This window comes from Oncorhynchus keta, chromosome 11 (genome assembly GCF_023373465.1).
Source record: "Oncorhynchus keta strain PuntledgeMale-10-30-2019 chromosome 11, Oket_V2, whole genome shotgun sequence".
Classification (NCBI taxonomy): Eukaryota; Metazoa; Chordata; class Actinopteri; order Salmoniformes; family Salmonidae; genus Oncorhynchus; species Oncorhynchus keta.
Window position 1 is genome coordinate 27,497,601 of NC_068431.1, and position 7,522 is coordinate 27,505,122.

A 7,522-nucleotide genomic window follows, 5' to 3' on the forward strand; every position below is an offset into this window, starting at 1 on the left:
CCAATTGTGGTCAAACGAAGCTAGCTAGATAGCCAATGAGCTGGGCTTTATGGGAGTATCCGGAAAGCTTTTATCTTTCGGAAAATATAGCTACTAACCTTGTACGACAGCATGGCTTTTCCTTTTGGACAAGAATTATAAGAATATTCAGAGTTATGAAAACTGGTTGTTTTGCAAATGTTGAACTTATAATATGGCTACTAATACTGGAAAAGCTCAATCAAAGTCCAAGTATACAGATTTGACGATATTCTTGCAGAAAAAAATGTAGTATGAATGCAAATGTCTCCCTCACGATTTGCCCAAATGTACCTGGGTGACTTCACACTAAATGTCATGTAGATCGCTCATTTAAAAAAAAGGGGGCTGATTTCACGCTCTTTCAAAAATGTGGACGTATGTGGCATTGTATTGTGACAACTGCTCAATTTTGTGCCATTTTATTGACCCCAGCACAAGGTGGACCTGTGTAATTATCATGCTGTTCAATCAGCTTCTTGATATGCCACACTTGTCAGGTGGATGGATCGTGGCAAATGAGAAATGCTCATTAACAGGGATGTGAACAAATTTGTGCTCAAAATTGGAGAGAAATAAGCTTTTTGTGCTTGTGGAACATTTCTGGGATCTATTATTGTAACCCAACACTTTACATGTAGCGTTTATATTTTTGTTAAGTATAATTATTTCTTGATGACCATTTCTTTCTTAAATGTTTTAACTCAAAGGTTAGATTCATATGATATTTTGAGTGTAAGATATAGCTGACAAACAGCAATGAACAGGATCAATAATTCAGGAGGCCACCGTAGTATTTTAGATTTGTGTGCCTGTGTATCTGTGTTTTGTTACTTGTCTTGTTTTTTTGTGGACCCCACGAAGAATAGCTGCTGCTTTGGCAAAAGCTACTGGGGATCCGAATAAACCAACCAATACACATACCCGGAATTTGACTTGGTGAATAGTTGCTGCCATCGATAGACAATGTACAAACAGAATACAGAAACATAATCAACATACAATATAAATACAGAAAACATACAACTCTGGAGTATAAGCTGATAAGTTGTGAGGATATAAGGTGAGGCGAGTTACTTTTAACAGTAACCTTGCCAACAACAAACATATAGACAAGCAAATTCTCTTGACAGTCTTTCTGCTAACAAGAAAGAGGAGTAATTTCACCCTAAGTAAAAAGGAAGGGGAAAACCAGTGGTGCATTTGTCTTGCTTTGCTGTTTGTTAGTGCTGACAGGGTGGTTTTCTCTAACCTTAGCCCCTGGTGAACACAACCTGAGCCCAAATTAAAAACGTAGTTTGTAGAAAATCTGTTTGGTGCTGATAGTAAGAACATTAGATGTTGGGGAATCGTCCCACCGATTCTGAATGAATTACGTTTGCAACACAACTTAAGCCATGACTGACGTGAGGGCCATAACATATGAAACATTCCCTCTTATCAGTTGTTAACCCCATTCCAGTCTATACATTATATACCACCATATACAGTTCTGTGTGCATCCACTGGAGAAAAGCCTTAAATGATTCAACAGACTTAATCCTTGTTCACACTGCGAGACAAATCTGTTTTGGAGTACTGACGGTCCAAACAGCAAGTTACAAGTGACCAAATCATATTTGTGTGTGTTCAGACAGCAGTCATTTGTTGACATGGTTCTGCTAGCTAGCTAGCCTAGGCAGTGATCTAGCTAGCTGGGTAGCTGTTTAGCTTTCTTGCACATTCTCTCATTTGTTTGTAAACAATTAACTAGCTAATGAACAATGAACACAATTACATTTTATGGATGGCAATTTGAATGCACAGAGAGACCGTGATGAGATCCTAAGGCCCATTATTGTGCCATTCATTCGCCGCCATCACCCCATGTTCCAGCATGATAACGTACCCCCATGTCGCAAGGATCTGTACACAATTCCTGGAAGCTGAAAATGTTCCAGGTCTTCCATGGCCTGCATACTCATTAGACATATCACCCATTGATCATATTTGGGATGCTCTGGATCGACGTGTACAATGGCGTGTTCCGGTTCCCGACATTATCCCGGAACTAAGCACAGTCATCGAAGAAGAGCTGGACAACTTTCCACAGGCCACAATCAACAGCCTGATCAACTCAATGCAAAGGAGATGTGTCGCTGCGTTGGTTTTCTGATCCATGCCCCTATTTGTTTTTTTAAGGTATCTGTGACCAACAGATGTATATCTGTATTCCCAGTCATGTAAAATCCATAGATTAGGGCCTGATGAATTTATTTAAATTGACTGATTTCCTTATATGAACTGTAACTCAGTAAGATCTTTGAAATAGTTTCATGTTGCGTTTATATTTTTGTTCAGTGTAGTTATCTAGCTAGCACATAATTATGCAATTCAGTAAAGTAATTATACACCTACTAATAACAAATAGCTTGCCTGGTCCATGGAAAGCTGCTCAATCTGCATTGACTGGTGGAATCATTTAATAAGCTAAATGAGCTAATTGTAAAAACTGTTGACTTAACAAGTTAAAAAAGGAATAGAAAGGAACAATATAAACCGGTACTTTTTCTGGTTTTATCCGGTTCAGAACTTTATTATACAGGTCAGAACAGTGGAATGGAATGAAAATAATTGTAGTTCTGAACGAAATGATATGTAAATAATTTTGGTTCCAACCCCTGAATTGAACTAAACAATCCATGCAGAAATGCATATGACTGCAGTCATGTATACACCAACATTTACAACCAGCCAGCTTGTACAGGACATTCTGAGCTTTCCTTACCTTTGGAACTTCTGTAAAGATGTATTTATTTAAGATACACTACCAATTATTCCATCATAGACATGTAGCTCTATAGGGCATGTTATTTTCCCCTGGTCAGGTTCTTGTTCTCAGAAGACACAGCTTGGCTGGTGTGTGATGGCGCCCAGGAGTGTATTACACACACTACTATATGAGACCTGCTGGCCTTTGGAATTCAATTGAGTCTACAGGAAAAACACTTACGATAAGAGCATGATACAGGGGTCAGTTAAGGGGTAAATTAAAAACTTGCCAGAAGAATGAGTCAGATGTTTGATCTTTGAAGTCTATTGTTGCTGCTCTTTTAGCTATTTTATACTGAACAAACACAACATGTTAAGTGCTGGTCCTGTGTTTCATGAGCTGAAATAAAAGCTTATTTCTCTCAAAGTTTGTTAGCTAGCATTTTATCCTTTGCTAAGATGATCTATCCACTTGACAGGTGTGGTATATCAAGAAGCTGATTAAACACTATGGTAATTACACAGGTGCACCTTGTGCTGGGGACATTAAGGCCATAGATTTCTTAAGTTCAGAGGGAGCTTGCAAATGGCATGCTGATTGCAAGAATGTCCACCAACGCTGTTTCCAGAGAATTGTATGTTAATATCTCTATCATAAGCCGTGTCCAACCGTCCTCACAACCGCAGACCACGTGTAACCACACCAGCATAGGGCATCCACATCCGGCTTCTTCACCAGCGGGATCGTCGGGGTGTGGGGGGATAGAGGAGTATTTCTGTCTCTAAAGCCCTTCTGTGGGGGAAAACTCATTCTTATTGGCTGGGCATATGCCCTCCCAGGCCCACCCCATGGCTGCGCCCCTGCCCAGTCATGTGAAATCCATAGATTAGGGCCTAATGAATTTATTTAAATTGACTGATTTCCTTATATGAACTGTAACTCAGCAAAGTCGTAGAAATGTTTTATGTTGCGTTTTATATTTTTGTTCAGTATAGATTAAAATTGCAAACAATTTACTCTGATCAGGTGGGACCATTCCCCAAATTGTCATGTTTTCACTATGTGCACCAAACAGATTTTCTACCAACTAAGTTCTTAATTTGGGCTCACGTTGTCTTTACCAGGGGCTAAGGTTAGAGAGAACCACCCTGTCAGCACTAACAAACAGCAAAGCAAGACAAATGTACCACTTGTTTTCCCCTTCATTTTTACTTTGGGTGAAATTACTCCTCTTTATGGCTAGCGGAAAGACTGTGTCAAGAAAATGCACTTGCCTGCATGTTTGTGGTTGGCAAGGTTACTTTAAAAGTAACGCATTATACATTAATTGGAAGAAACAGGCGAAACGAGGCGGTACCATCCAACAAAAAAATGCTTGTTTTATATTTCCATTGTGAACCGTTTTCCACAGTGTGCCCTAATGAATTGACCCACAATGGGGTTCTGCATGCATGGTAGCCATTTTGTATTCCTAGTGCTCACCACCCAGCCCCTGAGCTGTGGAGTGTCAGATTCCAAGAACACAGGATGAGATGTTACTGAACAGTGAGCGTGGTGAAATTTGGGGAGCGCATCGTCAGTAGTGTACCTTTGGTTCCTAGGGTGTTTCGGCCTTTCACACTATACACCCTCCCCAAAGGCGGCCAGCGACAGGGTGATCAATCCTATGCTTGCGTCCCATTCCCAATTAGTCATAGGAGTTGCCTTGTTGTTGATAGCCAACATCCCATGGGACTATGCATGGCAGGGGCGTCCTCCTCCCTGAGTCAAGCATTGTTGACCGCATACCTCCTGGCCCTCTCACTTCGGGGGCCCAGCTGGGGTCTTTCCTCTTCATCCAGAGCCACTGACAGCTTTGATTGCCGAACGCTGGCTCTGGCCCTTAATTCCCAGGTCTCTAAGCAGTCTGGTTGTAGATGTTGCCACAAAACCTCTGCAGCCCACCTCCACTGGTCGGACTTCTGTGTTCCAGCCATGATGCCGTGCTTCGGCAGCTAGATCAGCATAGCGCAGATGTTTTCGCTCATAAGCCTCATCTACTGAGTTTTCCCAGGGTACTGTGAGCTCAATGATGAAGACCTTATTGAGTGAACGGGACCAGAGCACCATGTCAGGTCTTAGGGTGGTGGTTGCGATCTCCGGAGGAAACACAAATTGCCGGCCAATGTCAGCTAGCATTTTCCAGTCGCGGGCCAAGCGCAGCTGGTCTCGCTGTGATGGTGTAGAGCCGCTCTTCGGTGGTTTAGCCCCTTCGCGGACAAAGTTAGTCCGTAAGGAGTGTGATGCTGCTGTGGGTGGTAGGGAGTTGGTGGCAGCTCGCTTGTCCTCCAGGGCGGACGCAAGGTTTAGCGTCCTTGGGTGAGGCTTGTTTTACACCCTGTGAGAATGTGCCTGAGGTTGGCTGGCATGGAACAGAGGGCACAGTCCAGATCTTCACCATACCATTGGTGAAGATTAACTGGTGTTGGAAGGACGTCATATGTTGCTCTGATGGAAAAGCTCAACCGCCTCGCTTCCATGGCCCACAGATCCTTCCAGCTGATCTTCCTCTTCTCCACACTGTCCCATCGAGTCCACTGTCCCTGTTTGGCAAGAGAGACTGCCTTGGCCCACCTTGCAGCCTCCTCCTGATGGCGTACTTCCTGCACTACCATCTTCCGCCGCTCTGGTGCAGTGGTGTCAACAATCAGAGGTGCAGATAATAGGAGAGACAGCTCTATCAGCAGTAACTGTGTTTCACTCTGCTTCCTGTTCACATGATAAATCATTCCCCACTCCCTTGATCAACACCAATTGACTTAATCAAAGATAAGTTGTGTTCCCCAAGTTTTAGACTTTTTTCGGCCATTTGTTCAATTAATCCCATTACGCCATTGCTGGTGTCTGATCATCCCGGCCATTTCACAACTTTGAATAAAGAGAGCCAGCTATCTCCCCTATCAGATGGATATGCACTGGATGTCATAAGGTGAATGCACCAATTTGTAAGTCGCTCTGGATAAGAGCGTCTGCTAAATGACTTAAATGTAAATGTAAATGTATGAGACGGGTGCCTCTTTCCATCCCTCTCAATTACAAAGAATCTTGAGCAGCCTCATGCAATCAAATAGCTAGCAACATTGGAAGATTTTTAACCAAGATACCTCCCAGGGTTGCAATCCTCTACCTCTGTTTTACACAGATCCCCATGAACCACGGTATGTCTCATAACACCTTTTTTTCAAAGACCATCTCCATAGACCGACCCTCAATATAAACTGCACTCCCATTGATGTGAGCTAAACTGATTGTTGAAACCTTTCTCCTTTCTTTGTTTAAAGCCATGCTGCTGGGATGAGGAAGCGCAGCCTCAGTGACTGCAGCGATGACTCTGGTGAGGAAGACGAGGCAGAGGGGAGCAGGAAGAGACCAAGGCAACAGGCAGCTGCCAAGCCCCTGGACACTGGCCTCTCTCTGGCTGAGGACGAAGAGCTGGTCCTGCATCTGCTAGGGATCCGGTGCTTGGGCTCACGAAAGAGAGGACATTTACCGAACACTGTGTTATGGAGGATCCTCTTCAATGTCTTGTCGTCATTATTTGGATGTTCCCCACTATTTTGGGAACATTAGAGATTTCCCAAACTGTCAAATAAAACATACAATTTACTGTTACATGTGATTGTTTTACTGTAGTTACCTGTGCTTGTTTGGTAAAAAAAAAAATGCAATTTAACATGGAAAACATTTGACAAGTGCTTTAGTTAGTACCTATCCACATACTGTTTTACTTTTCTTCTCAAATGTTTCTCTTTGTTCTAAAATAACCTTTCAAGTACCCATCCATTTTATGACAAAGTAATATCTCACAACCATTTCCTTGGCGTACGTGTTTCTCTGCATCTCGTTCCAAGTGATGTCTATTGTAATATAATGGCATGGAACATGCTGCACCTTGACTGGAATGATTTGATTCTAGCTCGATGCAGGGGCCACCATTCACTTGGTTAAAGCCTGAAACCCACTTTCATATTTTTCTGTTCACAGATGTAAATGACTTTGGCACATTCTAGAAGGAAATTAATGTATAATTCCTTCTGCCCCCTGTGGCCTCACCAGAGATCTGCTCCACACACAGAGGGGGGACTGGCAGGCTGACAGATGTACAGTACAAGTCAAAAGTTTGAACATACCTACTCATTCCAGGGTTTTATTTATTTGTACTATTTTCTACATTGTAGAATAATAGTGAAGACATCAAAACTATGAAATAACACATGGAATGATGTAATAACCAAAAAAGTGTTAAACAAATCAAAATATATTTAAGATTCTTCAAAGTGGTCACCCTTTGTCTTGACAGCTTTGCACACTTTGCATTCTCTCAACCAGCTTCATATGGTAGTCACCTGGAATGCATTTCAATTAACAGGTGTGCCATGTTAATTAGTGGAATTTCTTTCGTTAATGCGTTTGAGCTAATCAGTTGTGTTGGGACAAGGTAGGGGTGGTATACAGAAGATAGCGATATTTGGTAAAAGACCAAGTCCATATTATGGCAGAACAGCTCAAATAAGCAGAGAGAAAGACCTAGAGTTACCTCTACTACTACCTCTACTGCAGAGAATTCGTTCATAAGAGTTACCAGCATCAGAAATTGCAGCTCAAATAACTGTTTCACAGATTTCAATTAACATTTACATTTACATTTAAGTCATTTAGCAGACGCTCTTATCCAGAGCGACTTACAAATTGGTGCATTCACCTTATGACATC

General features: G+C 42.1%; 1 pseudogene; it reads left to right on the forward strand.

Moving 5' to 3' along the window:
- LOC118390667 (probable ATP-dependent RNA helicase DDX10) overlaps window positions 1-6,656 on the forward strand; it is a 115,602-nt pseudogene extending 108,946 nt beyond the window's left edge.
- The last annotated feature ends 866 nt before the right edge of the window (window positions 6,657-7,522 follow it).